Source organism: Gavialis gangeticus, unplaced genomic scaffold, assembly GCF_001723915.1.
Source record: "Gavialis gangeticus isolate Ggan-Ray unplaced genomic scaffold, GavGan_comp1, whole genome shotgun sequence".
Lineage (NCBI taxonomy): Eukaryota > Metazoa > Chordata > Crocodylia > Gavialidae > Gavialis > Gavialis gangeticus.
The window spans coordinates 15,805,920-15,824,235 of record NW_017729029.1 but is presented as its reverse complement, the minus strand read 5'-3'; the positions used below and the strand labels follow the sequence as shown (position 1 = coordinate 15,824,235).

Sequence of the window (18,316 nt, the reverse complement as noted above, 5' to 3'; positions counted from 1 at the left end):
ACTAAACGATGCAGTGAAGCTTCCTATCTGGAGAAGGGATTTATTTATTGGTAGATCTCAAAACAAATCACTTTTGAAATTAAAATATTATAGTGCCCTTTAGGTTTTATGTAGCTAAAATAGAGATTACCAGTCTTGTTATCCATCTGTTTAAATCTTAATTATTTCCATATGGAAAACTATTCCGTGGGTTTACTCCGATGACGTTCTGCCATTTGACCCAAACAGAAACAATCAGCTTCAACCATTTTATTTCATGCTATCTTCAAGGTTCATTCTTATATTGTAAATTATTTGCAGATTTATGTAAGTCCTAGGAAGGAAACATGAGCTGTGATGATTGCTCGGGTGTTTGTCTTCTACTTTCTCCATTCTACAGAGAGATATGCAAATATGAATTGTTCTCTCTTTGATGAGCTTGTTATTTCAAAATTTAGTTGATTTTTTTTTTATCTTCTCAGATGTAAAAATGAGTCTTATTGACTGAACTCGTTCTTTCATCTTTTCTTGAACACCAGCTCATAATGAGGGTGGCTTGCTAGATTAACCCGACAGCTTCCTTATGGGCTCACTTTCTATGCCAGCTACCAGCAAAGCAGCATTCAAATGAAATTAAATACATTGCTGAACTTTCTCAGCGCTGGGGAGGCCACATCTGGAGTCCTGCATCCAGCTGTGGGCCCCCCACTACAGAAAGGATGTGGACATGTTGGAGAGAGTCCAACGGAGGGCAACAAAAATGGTTGTGGGCTGGGGGACAGGACTGGTGAGGAGAGGCTGAGGGAAATGGGCTGATTTAGTTTGGAGAAGAGAAGACCGAGGGGGATTGAATAGCAGCCTTCACCTCCCTGCCAGGGGGCTGCAAAGAGGATGGAGCTGGGCTGGTCTCAGTGGGGGCAGATGGCAGGACAAGGAGCAAGGGCCTTACAGCAGAAAGAGTATTATACAGCACATGGCAGGCACATGAAAACACACCTTGCATGAGCTCCATGGGTGAAGCAGAGCCCGCGCATTGCCTCCCCAATACAGCCGACGGGTTTGGGGTTTCTGGTTCTGGAGCTCGCCCTATCCTCAGAGAAACACCACCACTAATCTGCACTGGCGTGGACTACCACTTGCAGCTGGGGAGCAGGAGGGAAGGGGGTGAAGCCGGGGTGCCAAGCTGACCTTCCTGCCAGCCTCTTCACATTAACAACTCACTGCATTTCATTTGCTTTCACACGAGGAGGATTCTTCCCCATCCCTTCCTGCCCAGCTGCAGTTTCCTTTGCTCAGTGGCATTTTTGCAGGTAACGGAGTTGGCATGCAAGCTAGGGAGGTCCTTTTGCAGTCAAAGCTAAGTCATGAGCCTCATGGATGTTTTTGTGCTGACAAGACCTTGCATGTTGCCATCAGGCTCCTCTCCGGACATCGGCATCATGTCTAATCTGGCTCCCAGAATATGGCTGACTCGATGATACCTGCGGTGCACGTCAAGGACACAAAGCCTCCGACTGTCCTTGCGAAGAGAAGTCATTCTGCCTTTGAGCTGTTCAGCTGGAGAAAGCTGGGGCAAGCCAAAAAGGGATGGCACGGAGGAATTGCTCAGCGCTGGTGCATCCCTGCCTGCAAACAGTGCCGTACCTAGACTCCTGGTGAACTTTTAGCATTGCCCCCCCCCTTTGCTGGAGATAATGATAATAATAATTGGAATTGTTGCAAAAGTCTTGATCACATGTGGTACTGATGTCTTTAAATAGTTCGCTCTCAATTGATAATGTTGCCGGTCCTGTATATGCGCAATATTACAACCATTTTTTTTTTTTTTTTTTTGCAATTGTAATTTTTTTTTTCATTTTTGGGCCCCGGGCAGGTGCCCGGTTTGCCCATGCCTGTGTCTGGGTCTGCCTGTAAAACAAAGGAGTGAAGGCCTCTTACTTCATAAGGGCCTCCATACTGTCTGCTATTCATCCGTGCCCAGATTCAGGGTGGGCAAAGAAGGCCACCTTGTACTTAAGGCAGGGGGGGCAACAACTCAGCTTTCCACTCGGGCCCTGCCGTCCCAAGCTCCTTGCCAGGCACACAGAACAGAGGGTGCTGCTCTGGCAAACGCAGGGATGCTAAGTTTGCCCCCAGAAGATGCTGCTGTTCACCATCCCTCCTTGCCCTCCCAGGGCAGATGAAGCGACTTTGATGCCCCCAGGCTTCTGCATTCAAACGGGTCCGACACTGAAGCTCTGAGACGCCATCGCTTTGTGAGCTAGAGTAGGAGCTTGCTATATTAAACTTCCTCCTTTCTCTCTCTCAAAAAAAAAAAAAAAAGCTAAAAGTTTGCCCCCAACACAGCAACTTGCACGCTAAATTTCCAGAGTTAAAAAGCAGCTGTTTGATAAAAACTAGACCCGCTGACATCAGTGACAGTATAATGGCATCTCACTTGTCATCTAAATCACACAGCGGCACGCTGGAGAATAATCGTTTGGAGCACGCAGTGGAAGTTACATGATGTTGGAAACTGCTTTTTAACCTTGATTTGGCTGGGTGAGACCCGCACCGACATGGCTGGTGGAGGGATGCCAGCTTATAGCAGCATTTGAAAGCACAGCCGCATTCAGCTTGGAGCTACACCAGGCCAAAAATGGCCCCTCTCTTTCAGAAGAAAATGTCATTACACATGAACCTGGATAGCAAAATGATATTGCTGCCGCCTTTTATCTGGGTCACATATGAATCAGTCTGATCAAGGCTGGCTGGCACCAGGGTCTATGGAAGGCACATTTCAAAGCACAAATAATTACAAGGCAGGCACCAACTGACTGAAATAGGCTTTGATTCAGACTCCCATTTGGGGAGCAGACAGCGTCAGACCCATCACAACTAATCAGCATCATCTCTCTGGACTTTTGATTGACTGATTTCTCTGCCTGGATGCTGCATTAGCATCACTATTTTTGCATGGAATAAAAGATGAAGTGAAGAAACACACTGGCACCTCCAGGAAACTTGACCAACCGGCCCTTCTTAAAAACAACCCATCCTCACTAACAACTTGAACTCAAGTTAAAAGGCACAAAAATCCAGTCACACAAGGTGCTTCAGTTTCCAGTGACTCTTGTGTCATGGTCGTTCGCATATTGTTAGTCTGCAATCAGTCAGAAGACACAGTATCTGCACCTCTATAGATTGATTATGTAAGGGTCTGGGTACACATTCAAATGAAAGCTGGATAGAAACCAGTTATAGCCTTGTTACACATTTGCAAGCACTAACTTTGTAGCTGGTTGGCTCTTCTGAGAGTGGGATCATCATTTTTATCGTGTGCTAACTACTTCACGGGTGTGGCCAGTCTCAATTTATGGCACGACCAACCCGTTAATAGCGTAATATCTTTTTAAGTTGGTCTAATAAAAGATATCAGATTCACCCAAAGAACCTTGTGTGCCTAGTGTAATACATGTAATATGTAGCAGGGGCTTTAAAATACATATACATACATACATACATACACACACACACACACACACGTATATACATACTTTATATATATATTATATATTTTATACACACACACACACACAGTGTACACAAGCTTTCATGAACCAAGTGAATCACAGGATCAGGTCCCTCAGAAATAGCATTTAGTATCACAATTCACTTGTCACCCATAGATAATACAGACGCAGAGGCTGTGGATGGTTTAAGAAAATAATAACAACTCTGCAGGTGATTGGAGACAGCCCCCTCTCTCTGCCAGTGCTTCCCTCTATCTGTTTCCTGGCATTTGGCATCAGGCGGGGGAACAGGCATGGCCCGTTTCTCAGGACGCTGTAGGGCACTGCTCTCCGAGCCATGCCGTTTCAGCCTCCCAAATGAAAGATGTTCAAACATAATCAGACAGGTAGGAAAGGAGAACACTATGGTGTGGCCTGTGCGTGGGGCATCACTCAAGGCTCTGATGCTGGCCATCACAAATGCCTTTTGAACTTCCCCACGTCTTATTCTCCCGCAAGCACACATGCACATTATGAAAGAGGCTGGTCGGGTACATGCAACAGCCCAGAGCCCCAAACTGCTTTCAAAACAGGGTTAAAGTGACTTTCCCTTTTCATGGGTGCATTTCTTGCTCCTGGGATCGGCCCGGAGTGGGTGCCACCACCATCATGACTTAGAGCAGAGCTACTCTAACCTCTACTGCGGCGTGCCAAAATCTGGCATTTGTTCAGAGCCCATGGGCACATGGGCATACCCCTCACCCACCAACCATTCCCTTTAAAGCAGTGCTCTTTCCTGCCATGGCAGGGGTCAGATTAGATGATCTACTCAGGTCCCTTCCGACCCTAGAAACTATGAAGCTAGGAGTAATCCAGGCTATCATACCACAGCAGTGGTGATGTAGGGGTGTAGCTGGGTGGGCTCTGTGGGATGCAAAGACTTTAAGACAACAGCTATTGCGCTGTGCCTGCCAACGACTTCCACGGGGCCTGCTTTTGCATTCAAGGGCTATCCGCAAGCGCGCGTGAACGCACAGGGAAGCCTTGGAGGGCTGTCAAGGGGACCTCCGCGAGCATCAGCCGTGCGGGGATGTCGCCATGGTGACGGCTCCTGCAGCTACCAGCGTGTGGATGCGACTGAATGGGGAACGGCGCAGGGAGCCTGCCCGCTCTGCTTGACGGGAGCGCTGGGCGAGCCGGGATCCCAGTGCAGCACCAGCTACCACAGCGCACGGGGCCGAGCCCCCGGTGGACCTGGGAGCTCAGCCGAGCTCCCATCCCCTAATGCCAAGGAGCAGTAAAAGGCGGCGGGTGCTTGAAATGTTACGTGTGCATCTTCCTGGCAGAGACCCTCGTTCTGCCCTGCCATTGAGCTCCTGCCCAGCTGAGCGAACTGGGTGTCAGAGTGCTGCTGGGTATTCGTGGGGCACACAACAGGCTAAAAATCAAAGAATCATTGAAAATGAGGGACGCGAGCGTCCTCAGGAGGTCACATCTAGTCCAATGTTTTTAAAAAAAGCAAGACCAGCCCCAGCTAGACCATCCCGGCCAAGACTTTGTCTAGCCGGGTCTTAAAAACCCCCAAGGGTGGAGAGCGCACAACCTCTCTAGGTAACTTGTTCCAGTGCTTCGCTACCCTCTTCATCATAAAGTTTTTCCTAATATCCAACCTCAACTTCCCTTGCTGCAGCTTGAGCCCATTGCTCCTTGTCCTGTCGTCTGCCCCCACTGAGAACAGCCCAGCTCCATCCTCTTTGCAGCCCCCCTGCAGGGAGGTGACGGCTGCTATTCAATCGCCCTCGGTCTTCTCTTCTGCAGATTAAATCAGCCCATTTCCCTCATCCTGTCCTCACCAGTCCTGTCCCCCAGCCCCACAACCATTTTCATTGCCCTCCACTGGCCTCTCTCCAATGTGTCCACATCCTTTCTGTAGTGGGGGCCCCAAAACTGGACGCAAGACTGCAGATATGGCCTCCCCAGTGCCGAATAGAGGTGGCATATCAAAGTCTGCGCACATACTGGTATCGAGGGGCACAAGGACAGATATTTGGCTGGGGTGATATGATCCTGGCACCTGCTCCTGCCCAGGGCAGGGGGTCGGACCTGATGATCTGTTTAGGTCCCTTCCAACCCTAAGGACTATGATAGTACGGAGGAGGACCCCCAATCCGGTCCTCCCGAGAGCAGCAGCAGGTGCATCCAGTTGCCAATTCCTCTTCCCCTCCATCCAGCGTCTTTTGACCTCGCTAATCCTCAGCGTCCCTCTCCCTCCATCAGTTCACCCTGTGCCCAGACAGCTCGCGTGCTCATAGCTGCAGCCCCAGCTGTAGTCTGGCCTGGCAGATGTCCGACGCCTCCTTCCCATCACCTGGCAATCTGCCTGTCTCTCCACAAACTCACCCAGACCATGGGCTAAATGCCCAGAGATGCCACGGACCAGCTGATCCAGATTCCCCACAGAAGGAAGAAGGCAAAAAGAAAGAAAAAAAAAAAGGAAAAAAGCCCTGTCTAACATGGCTTAAAACTGATAAGGATTTGATTGCTCACTTCCCGAGGAGAAGCAGTTCAGAGGCTCGTCAGTCTGAAAGTGTCACCGAGGCGGCACTGGCAGGATGTGCTCGGATCTTTGCGGGGAGAGATAACGAGACGGAGCGAGAAAGTAAGAGAGTAAATAATGTACTCGTCTCGATGAACTAAGCCTCTTTGCCCTTGCGGGATACCCAGGAGCTGACACCTACCCGCTTGTTTTCTTTTATTATTCGAATTTTAATTCCCCTAGGTCGATCATGAATGGCATCCGATAGCAAGCACCCAAAATTCAAGCGGCCTCGGTTAATTGTGAACAGTGAATCAGTCGCGTTTCCGCTCTCTCGCCGGGCAGCTTGATGGAGCCACGGGGGCTTTGTAGCTCTGCTGGAGAGGAAATGGTATCAGATGAAGGATTCGTTCAGAGACTAATAAAGAATTTCAGAAAAAGAAAAAGTAATAAAAATGTATTAAAAAAAAAAAAAAAGCTTCCTCGCTCTGAGCCAAAGCCATCTAGCCCGAGGCAGCTCTCACAGAAAATTTAGCCTGCTCTGAGATTCACTGGCTGAGTTTCAGTTAATAGTTTCTCTGGTCATGCCCAGACACTATAACGGTGCACGGATATGAGGTCCTGGCTGTGAGACGCGTGCCCAGGTCAGTGCTTGGCTTGTTTTTCTCTTCTGTACCAGGGCTTTGGTAATGGATTTGAATTGTTTTCCCTCTTTATATTCTCTATGTCTTACTTTCTCCCCCCATGTTTGCTAAAAGAAAACAGTCTGGACACAGGCACACCCCCAAATAATAAAGTACAAAAACTCATTGTGTGACGCCTATAGCAATGCATATTGCTGTCCTGCTCTGTGGGCCAAATAGCACCAGTCTAGGTTTTGCAGATGACTTATTTCCACCTGGCATCCTGGAGTCTGACAATGCATCAAATAAGACCTGGCCATGGAGAGTATGCCAGGCTCCAACCAAAGCCACACAGGAATATAAGCAGTCCTCTGGGAAACCAAATGTGAATGTCGGGGATGGGGGAAAGGCACGCTCAGAAATGGGGAGGAGGGATTTCCACTCGAGCAGAAGGGGTAATAAAAACCCTGGAAGGGAAAGCGTGATGGCTTCAGTCTTTATACAAGGCTGCATCCAACTGTGAGGTTTGCTGACATTTTGAGGATGGTCTCCTCTACTTTGAGGCGGCTGCAGCAGATGTCAAAGCCAGACCAAGGGCAGTTTAATGTACTGGCTAACACCTTCCCATGGGGTTAACACGAGGCAATTAGGAGCAGACGGAGAACCCGACAAGGGCACATAAGCAGGTGGCGTCCGTGTCCTCTTAGTGAGCCACTGCCCAGGCTTATGCCAGGATTGGGATCACTGGAAAATAGGCAGAGATGATATACAGCTATCCTACGGCCATGCGTCTGGGTCATGCAAGAGTTAAGCCGTGCAGGAGAGGGTTGCTCAAGGCAGTGAGCAAGCGAGCAGCTGTGCTCTGGGCAAGCTGCAAAATCTGGCTTAATAACCAAGCCTTGGGCTACCTGTTGCTGCTGCGCGATAAATGAGGCTGAACATGGGGCAAGGGCAGAAACCCTCTTTTTCCCATTCGCGAGCCTTTGATGTGAAGCTAGAAAACCCCAGGATAAAGCAAAGGGCGCCTTAACAAAGGGGATTCTCTGCAGGAGGAAAACCTTTCCCACCGAACGGTTGCTACGGGTGCTTCCAAAGAAGAAAACTGCAGGCTTGAGTAATGAGATGCTCAGAAAAAATCCCAGGCTCCAAAGACAGGAGCTCTGCACTGGAGCATCTCGCTCTCCAACAGCGCGGTCCTCCTTCCGCAGAGGCAGGCCGACTCCGAGGGAGGATCGCCACGCACCGAGCAAGAGCCTGCAGCTCAGACGGCAAAGGGACAGCCCTGTGCGTGACTGGCTTCATGCTCACCTGAGGTATAAAAAAGTTCCCTGCTAATAGACCTCATGGGAGCATACAGAAACCGCAAGGTACAAGGCAGAGATGCTGGCGGCACACGCAGAAGGAACCAAAGCTACAATTCACCATCAAAACTACAAAGGTGCTGCCTTACAGTGCAAAACAGCTGCCTTGCTCCCTCTGATCCAGATCTGAACTTTGCAGCTGCCCATAAGAGAGAGAGCTAACCGCGCGCATCTGGGCAGGTCCAGGCTGCAGGCAGCAACACCAGGAAGGTCGAATTAGTTGAAATGCTTGGCTAAGATGCAGGAGAACTAGCTTAACTTCCCATGGATTTCCTGTTAACACCGGGCAGGCCACAATCTGTCACCGATACAGTGAGGGATTTGAGCTCATGCCTCATTTCCCCATGGGAGTCGTCCTATTAGCATCGGCTGGCCTGGAGCTCCTCTGTGCAATAGGCAGGCAGTAATGCCCCCTTCCCTGACACTTTTCCTGCCTTGTCTGTCTGGACTGGTTGCTGCTTGCTGAGCTGAGCAGCTGAATGGGATTTCAGCGCCAGCTGGGGCAGACAGTACTCATGCAATAAGTACTGGTTTGGAGCGGTGCTCTGCATCCAAATCCAGTCTTCCCGGGCAGTGCCATGTGTAAGTCAGCCCCATCTGAGTACCAAGAATGAGTAAATAGCAGAGGACACGAACCCGCTGTCAAGCACAACGCAACAGGAGGCTGCAGCTTGCAGCGGAGACACAAGAGAGGCGGCTGCTTGGGGTCAGTACAAAATAGCCCTGGGAAAAGCAGCCGTTAGAGATGTGAGCAGCAGCAGCACATGGCACGGGGTGGGGGGGACGTGTTTGCGTGCGTTTGTGTGTGCGCACGTGCACAGGGCCTTCACAAACAGAGCAGAGCACAAAGCCAGAAGCACTGATGTGAAGACAACCTGCTCGCTGGTTGATGAGACGGCTGACGAGAGAGGGTCTTGAGGAACCGGAAGCCATGAGGACATTAGGAGCTGAGTGGGAGCAAGAGAAAAATTGTGCTTTGTTCATTAACAGGAACCAGTTGCTCCACATTACTGGTTGTGCATCTGGATGCTAACACAAGGACACTCCCCCACCCCTTTCCTAGCATCTTAAGATGTCTGAATTGCTCAGAAACATCACACGCAGCACGATCTAGTAACAACAGATCTCAAAGGGAGCCTTGCATGCCTGCATCCTCAAGCCCACAGAGTAGCTGCTACTACAAGAAGAGAGAAAAACACTCACTGTGATATAGTTCAGTTTAAACATACAGGTTGTGTGCGTGTCTGCAGAGATTGCCTACTGTTCCACAATAAACTTCATTGTTAAGTTCATTGTTCTACTCATTCATTGTACACCTGCATTTACTGAACTTGGTGATGGCTACACCCATGAGTCTGTATATAGATTTCATAGGTTTTCATATATTTTTAGGGTCAGAAGGGACCTCAGAAGATCATTGAGTCCGACTCCCTGCCTCAACACAGGGGCCCAAATACACCCAAAACAAATAGAAAAGGACTGGGGTATTTCTAAAAGGCATTGTGCTTACTGGTAATACGACTGAACTCCAGACAAGTCACTGGTGACCAGGCAGCTAAATATCCTTCCTCCCCCATTAGAATACCATCAAAGCCTCTAGGAGACAGGGACCCGTTAAAAGACTGGTACGGATCAATCAATATTACATGCCCTCAACAGAAAGACTTGAAGGGGCTACAGAATATTGTCATTAATCTTGCATGCTGCTGCTGCTGCATGTCTTTCTAAATTGCATCAAGAATAAAATGAAGTGAGCGGTTACGCTTGGCAGGCAGCGGGGGAAGAGCAAGTAGGGAACCTGAGCTGGGTTTCCAGCTCATGGAGAGGGAAAGGGAAGGAAACAGCTATCGGTCACTTGGTGCTTTCAGCCCCCAAGAACGCGGACGGGTTGGGGCAGCTGAGCTGAGGCTCGACACCGTGCAGGAGGGATGAACAGGGGCCGCAGGAGTAAAAGGGATGTGTTGTGTTTTAACGAGAGGCATCTTCTAGCCATCTCAAGAGCATGGTTACAGTACTCTGCATTAGAGTCAATGGGAGAACTGAGCCTGGTGGATCCCCAGATCTTTTCCAAACTCTCTGACCAAGGACCAAATGCAAAAGACTTGCATCATTAGGGTCAAACTCACTGAGCCCTAGTGCATCAAGGGGGATGAGACTATTGGAAAACTAGGGTGAAAGCAAGAGGCGGATTCGTACGTACACAGCAGGATTCAGCTCCTCAATCCTCACAGCCTAGCGAAGGTATTTGCTGGGACCTGTGCTCGACTCTTTTACAGACAGAGGAGTTCTGCTGGCCCCAGTCAGGGACCATGGATAGGCAAGTTTTAAAACAGAAAATGAGCCTTAAGTATTATCTCATCATAACACACAGATTCTGGGTAACGCTATCCACTCCAACCCAGCTGTGCTTCTATTATTGCATAAACAAGATGGAGATCAAAATATATTATATAATATCGAGGGGGGATCTTTCTCCTTTTTTTTTTAAACATTGAATTATTTTCGTTTTAGGAGTGGACAAAAATGGTGTGGGGGAGGAGGGGGAAGCTACATTCACAATCATGTTGGCTCCATACGTTTTCAGATTCATTTTGTATTGGCCAATAAAGGCACCAAATAGAGGGAAAGTGTTAGACAGAAGGAGCTCTGGAGACAAGAAATCAAAAAAGGGGGAGTCTTCGCCACCTCCAGCCCAAACTCACTTGCGGAGTCTACCAACAAGTCACAGGGATAAGTGTTACAAGAGTTGATCTTTGCCACCAAACCACCACTGGGCTTTTCAGTTAAGCTGAGCAAATAAATCCCAAGAAATGCCTCATGAAGTGCGTGCCGCCTCTCTCTGCCCATGGATGACCTGCGAGCTGCCCTCCAGTGCCTCAACTGTTAGTAGTTTGAAATGACTTTATTTCCTTTGTGCTTTTCCCACCTCTTTTAACTGGTAGCGATCACAAGCAGCTCTTTGGTTTTGCTGCTCCATTACTTAGTTTGGAAAGTCAGGGGCTATTGTGGATACTCCCTGATCGAGCCTGCCAGCATTGCCGGTGTGAACACAGGACTAATTTGCCATGGTTTCTGGGGAAAGCACACACCAACCACTCTGAAAGCTGACCTCCATAACCCTGGCAGGCTGCAAAGCTCACATGTAGATATGTTCATAAAGCTTCAAAGCCCACTGAAATCTATGGGTGGGAGCCAGGTAATCCATTTGAAGTTTTAAGCCGATGTTGACAGCAAGTATTCCTTGGCTCTGCGTGCATTTTACACATCAGCTTCTCAGAACAGCTACCTAAAGAAGTTGTGGGGTCTCCATCCTTGGAAACTTTCAAAAATAGTTTAGACAGACACTTGGCTGGGACGGTTTAGTGAGGGATGATCCTGCCTTGAGCAAGGGGTTGGACTGGATGGCCTTATGAAGTCCCTTCCAGCCCCCACTCTCCTATAATCCTATGTCTAATAATATTCTAAAAGCTAAAAAAAAAAAAATAGGTCTGAACTGCAGGTAAAGATGTCAAAATGTCAAAAAAGTTGCTCACTCTTGTTGCTGAAATGCTTCTTAGGGAGTCAGCAAGTAGGAAATATTTCTGGGATGTCACCAGGGAAATGCTTCCAGAAATGCAAAATATGGATCCCTGGTCCCAGGTGACGTGGAAGCTCACTCAGGTAGTTTTCATGCCATAACATTTTTTAAATCGCCACAACAGAGAAGGAGGCTTAGTCAAAAGGTAGAGACCAAAATTATGCAGTTCAGAAGAGCAGAGGACTGTGGCCCGCATTGGAGACGTTCCTGATAAGCCTTGATGGAATTGAAGGAAGGCTGTACACAGTATCTATCCAAGGTTGCAAAACAACTTAAGTCAATTTTTGCATGGGAAAAGTTATCACATTTATGAATATGGATGAGACAGCAGGCAGCAGGGACTACGAAGAGCTCGCTAAATGATGCCTGGGTAGGATGCACAGAAAAGCTTGGTCACAGTTACTTTGTCACTACTGATCACTACTGGCAATGCTCACAGGAGGGTGGAACAGCACTGCAAGAAGAGACCTCCAAGCAGAACTAATTGTTTTCTAGGAGACATGGGCCAAACCGAGCCCTGGTGAAAGCAGGCTCACTCCCATGAGTGGTAGGGTCAGAGAGCAGGGACATAAATGGTGAGGGGGTGCAAGCTGTGCCAGGTTGACTACCAGTGATGCCCTCTGCTATGGGGAGAACCTGAAGACTGTACCTAGTCCTGAGAGACGTGATCAATACAGTCCAACAGAGCCATTTCTAGAGTGCCCTCTTTAAGAGCAGAAAAGCACCTTAAATTTAAAAGATATTATACTGCTTCAGCAGGGAAGGTGCAAGCCAGCAAAGGGAGAACCCTTGTCTTTTGATTCTGCAAAACAGGTGCATGACACGTCAGCGTTTCCGGTCATTAAAGCTGCTCTGCTCATTAATTAAAAATGGACAGGGTAGCTAGGTAACCACTGATGTGTCATTTCCAGTATCTACTTGCTAATCTTGAAGCCGTCATGGTCCGGCTCAGATCTGCATGCACAAATCTCAGCAGAGGTCTCTCATCCTGTTCAAATGACTGCCATGACTCACAGGCGGTTCACAGGTTTTCCACCCATGCTTTTTGGAAGGCCTGAGCTTCTCCTCTGCAGCAAAGCCCCCCGGGGGCTGCATCTGGTGACTGGGTAAGCAACACAAATCAATTATTTATATTTTACACTTCCAAACGGCGACAGTTAAATGCACTTCCCCCCCGTTTGCTTGTTTTCCCTCTGCTTGCATCATTAGCACAGGATCGCTCTGCCTCTAATTGTGCTTACCCAGTGCCAAGTGAAAATTAAATGTTTGGCAAAGCGGAGATCCTGCATATCCTTCCCTGCGTATATGCAAAGCGATCATCACGTTGCCCTGTGACGAGCTGGATCCTCTTCACTCCAGGCACATCGCTGCAGGGGAAACAGGCTCCCACTTTGTTGTCATCTCACGTGTCCATTCAAAGCTGATAACGAAGACACCAGTGTTCGAGCCACAACCCTCCTTCTCCCAGGCATGTTCGTTCTTAAAACCCATATTGCTCCCAGCAAAGTTCTCCAAGACAAAGAGTGCTGATTATAGACCAAATGTGTGTGATGGAGAGGTGGGAAATTTTCCCAGATTTCTCCACTTATTGCTATATTTCTGTATAGGCCATTTCCAATGCTTTGTTTCCTTCCCCCACCCCGATTAAAAGCCTGCAAGTGTTGAGACCTTGTTTTCTAACTGGCCTGTAAAGTAACCACTTTAAACTACCAAGCAAGCAAGCAAATGCTATGCCTAAATATTATAAGTCTCACTCACAGTGTGGATTTTTGTGCCTTCCCAGTGGGCAGGTATGGTTATGTCCCTGAGTCTTCTGTAGGAAGGGAACCCAGAAATTCTGGATCTTAAAGCAGAAGTTTACCGCATGGCATAAAGGACCGTACATATCAGTTCAAAAGGGAATGGCAGATTCAAATCTATAGACGTGGTCAAAAAGCATGTCAAAGTCCTGAAGGTCCAAAGAATGATAACGTCTTTCTGATGCAGTAGGTATCCAAATAAATCCAAGAATATCACTGCCAAATGCTGGTCACCGTCTATGATGAGGATGACAAGATGGAACAGGTGAATGAAACAGATGCACGGGCAGGAGATGCATGTAGTGGGAAACAAGAGTGTGGAAGATGAACAAGGGAGGTAACAACAAAATGGGCATGTGTGGCAGCGGGAGACACCCGTGGGGGTTGGAAGCGCTGGGGGCAGACCCCGACATTTCCAAAGAAAGGAACAGGGACGCCCATGCAGTGAAAAACTTACCTCTTAGGCAGGCTGGGATGGAGAAGGAGCCGTGCAAACCAGTCTTTTGCCGCCTCCTTAAGAGGCTGTCAATCAAGCTGGGCGGCAGCCAGCTGATGATGTTAGTTGGGGTTGCCACTGTGGGAAATTTAATACCCCCGCCAGAAGCCAGATGGGGGAGAAAGTCAGCTGGGAGCATGCCAGGCATGCCAAGATCCGGTGCTCCAGCTCGAGAGATCCCGACGACCCTGTCCCGTGGCAGAGGAGCAAGGGCAGTAGCTGGCATCCAGTTGGGAACTGGCAAACCCCAGCCCCAGAGCATTAAAGGCGCCAAGATGGCAATTCGCCTTAAGAGACTCGACAGGCTATATATACTTGGGTCCTGAAGCCAGCAGCCTAGGCCTCAGAGTTAGCGTAGGGATCAGGTGGTCAGGCTGATTGCCTAAGCCTGCAACGCACCCACAATTGTGGAGGTGGATGCCCCCTTAGGGCAATGCATGAGCCATAACCCTGAGTTGGGGCGGTGGCACAAAGACCTAAGCGGCTGACGAGTGGATGGGGTATAAGGGAGGTGGAGCCTCAAGAACCAGCACAGTGAACCCGTGAGTATCCCGTCTTCAGGTCCAGGGGGAAGGAGCTGAACCCCTTCTTCTTTACATTTTCCATCAAGTCGTGGCAGAAGAGTTGGGGGACCCAGACCACGGAGCAGGAACGTACTCACAGCACCAACTGGGGGCACACCACAGCATGCATTTATAAATCAACTTCCTTCAGTGTCCAAACTCTGTTTACCAAAGCCTGCATGACAATCAGAGTGGCACTTCACCAGCCCTTGAGCAAGATCCAATGCATGTTGGATACCTACCTTCTTTGGCCTTGTTGAAAACCTAAGCACAAATCCCATGGGTTTGTACTTGCATCCTTGTTCAATAATCAACAGTACCATAAGTTAAACACACGCACACACAGGAGGGGAAGGGAAATTGAGCTATGAAGATTGTTAAACAGCACATAGATCCACCAAAATGATTGGTTTTGTTCCCCTTGTTTCTAAAACTCAGCTGGGCTCTAAGTCATTTCCAGATATTTAGAACTATTTCCACTGGAGGCCCAGGGAATTTTAGTTTGTGGCCCAACTTTCCTCTTCCTACCCCACCAACATGGTACCAGCATCAACTTTTTCCCAATGGATTCAATAACAACTGCTAAATGCCATTGAAAATCACATCCACCCAACAAGTTCCTTAAATGATGTTCCACCCTATTAAAAACCCTTATTCATTTGTCTTGAAGGGATTTCACTTGTAAAAAGTCTTACCTGGGTCTTTTTTTTAATTTGTGGCTTTTGTTGCATCATTCAGACAACTGTGACAGAGACCGTATCAACCTGTCCGGGTGCTTTTAAACAGAACTGCCTCAGCAAGGCTATGGACTCAGACTGCACAAGAGAGGAACACACAGGAGGCATGTTCTGTGATCCAGTGAAAGATGGACTCTTCACAGTCATTGCAGAAAGTGTTTAATACTAACAGGATGTGTCTACATGTGCATTTAAGTGCACCTAAATTTAATGTGCATTAGCTTAGTGTGCATTAAGCAGGTTTAGACAGGCATCTACACATGCAGACACATTAAAGCGCATTAACGCTGTGTGTGGATTGACTTGGGACTAAAGTTAGTCTGAAGTCAGTCAGTACACACAGTGTTAATGCACTTTAATGTGTCCACACATTTGTTAATGTGCTGCAACTATTTGCGCCTAAATATGATACCTGCAAATAAAAAATTGATACTTGCAAAAAGCAGCAGGTGCATTTGGAGATTGATAGAGGGAAATGCCATTCAGTAGGTTCCACCCAGAGCAGGAAGGTGGAGGGAGAGGCATCTAGCTGAGACAGTGGGAACAAGGACAAACTTTTATAGGGGAATGGAGCACCCTCATCTGAGGAGATGGTTGAGATGGGAAAAGGCATTTATTGATTTATTTGTTTTAACTGCATCCCATAAAGTCCCCGGGGGGCACTTCTTCAACTGAGCATGTCACTCTTGCTTGCTGTCGACAACATGTTTCTATGCACTTGAATCCATGACCGTTGTGTAACCATGTACTCTGGTGCCAAGGGGTCACCTCCTCACCTCTTCTGACTTGACAGGGATTGTATACCTTCCTTGTACTACTGTCAGTGACAACATAAGGTGCAAGGCAATCAATTAGCAAGTGCTAGGTGGATATTATAAAGCTCTTTCTGCCCTTCAATATTTTCACCTTCACTGGGAGCCATGCTTAGAGAGACAAACATTTAAATGATTATAAGAGGCACTGAGTTTGAGCACAACAAAAGCAAAAGAGGTGCCGTAGAAGAGTCTAAAATGGTTCCAAAAAAATCTGCTGCATTTCAGCCAACCTCAGGAAGGTCCAAGCATTTGAACAAGCAGTGGATACTGGCTGGAAATCTTCTTGTAGAAGCATTCCCTACTTCCAAGTAATACTGGCAGCCCACAGAAACAGTCCAACATGCTGTTAATGCTTGGCACATTTATTCCCTAAGGCACTTTTGAAATATTAAAAGCTAGTTATCAAGATCAAGGAGTAATTCTTGATACCCCAGGCTTGCAGAAGAGGAACGTGAGAGTCTAAAAGGAGGAGTAAATCTGCCCAAAAACAACCAAGTACCAATATCTACCTGCCCTGCACAGGGTCCAATTTCCATCCATGTTCCAGGTGTGTTGAGGAATCCATATTAAGTCAAGATTTCTGGTTGATGATGCACATTAACCACACTCAGGAGGGCGTCAAGGTTTGGAAACACAAAACCAAACTTTTACAGAATAATATTGTTTCTAAATGGCATTAGCGAGGAGTTGCTGTACACGCTACGTGCTAACCTTTAAGCACCAAAAGCTCCAGTGACAGCGGTGGGACAATGCACATCTTCAGGAGGCACACCAGGCATTTGCATGCCTTAGTTGCACCAGATATCATTTTACTGCTAAGATACCCTGGAGTATCTCATCAATTCAGTGATCCTTGAATTCCTCTGCTGCCATATCTGTCACCGACACCCCACGACATATAGTAATTACAGACTGCTGTCAGACGAGCAGCATCCTCCACAAGCGGAAGCGGGTTCTTGAACTTCAATGTGTCAACCAGACTGAGCTCCATAAAGAGTGAGATTAACTTGAAAGACAGCAGGCCAAATCCTGCTCCTGTTTGCATCCTTGTCTTTCTCTGCCAAGAGAACTTGGCACGATCCATCGATGTCGCAGCGCAGAACCCTTTGCGTTGCTCCTGTGAAGCGCATGCAAGTGCGCAACATGAGCTTAAACGGAGATCGCCAGCTGGCGCACTTCACTGCTCTTCTACTGCAGTCACTGGAGCGGTGTAGATCGCTGCCCTGACACAAACAATAGCGCTGTTCCCATTTGCACCACGTGGAGATCGGGGTATTAAACGATTCCTTGAATTACACCTGTTAGATGCCAAAAAAGTACCTGTTTGAACCAGTGTTACTAATGTAAAGGGGAAAGCATTTTCTTCATCAACCCAAAGCAAATAAAGAGCTTCTTCTTCAAACCTTATGGAAACCAAATGTGGTTTACTCTCTGCCCTAGAGGTAAACCTATATAATGCAAACTGGGGGGTTATATAATGCAAACTCTGATGAAACGGTTTCAGAGTGAACGGCAATGGCGAGTATAATTGGGCCAGTCTCATATAGTCCTTAGGGGGAAGCTGTAGAAAATGGAGGCATTGTGCTTTATTCCAAGCCTTGACATTTGTTGGCCAGGATTTGCCAGCCACTCTGCTCATCCATGCACTGATAGGGCACATTTGTTAATGACACTATTCATTTTTTCCCCTTCTTTTCTTGGCAGGATTCAGCAGGCAATTATTCAGATGCTGGAATATGCAATAGAAAAATAATAGGCCTACACCTGCGCCGTCACCCTGTGAACCCCCCCTGATTTCAGAGCTGACAATGCCCAACAGTTTTACTATCTAAAGGGTTGGTCCTGACTTTTGATGCAGGCTTCTCGTGTGGGGAACGTCCCGTGAGCTGCACTGGTCTAAAACCAGCTTTGGGGGGGGGCTGAGCACCAGACGCAACTTAGAGACAATTCCTGCTTTCCTACTCTCAGGAGTGATTGCGCCGAGGGATGTGCATTCACTCTGGATTTAGACCAAGGCCATACAGCAAACCCTGGGGGCTCTTCCAAACTGGGAGGTGTTGATGCAACAAGCCACTGATTGGGGGTCGGGGGAGAAATGCCCAGTCCCTCACCTGCCCGCTCCACCTGCTCATTCAATGTGGAGGACTAGGAGTCTCCGGGGAGAAGTCAGTACCATCTTGCCCAACCCCAGCCACTCTCCTTTCCTGCCTGGGAAGCAGGATGATGCATCATTCTGCCTCCATCCACCTCTGCCCTTCAGTCTGTCTCTCTTTGCTCCTGCCAGATGTCTTGTTTTAACATTAAGATGAAATATGAATCTCTCAGGCTATCGGCTCCTC

At 48.0% G+C, this 18,316-nt stretch overlaps 1 long non-coding RNA gene across 1 annotated transcript; it reads left to right on the top strand.

Moving 5' to 3' along the window:
* The first annotated feature begins 12,518 nt into the window (after positions 1 to 12,518).
* LOC109300393 lies at positions 12,519 to 13,230 on the top strand. The gene is made up of 2 exons (XR_002098190.1): positions 12,519 to 12,673; positions 12,777 to 13,230. It is a non-coding gene; the product is annotated as an uncharacterized LOC109300393 (long non-coding RNA).
* The last annotated feature ends 5,086 nt before the right edge of the window (positions 13,231 to 18,316 follow it).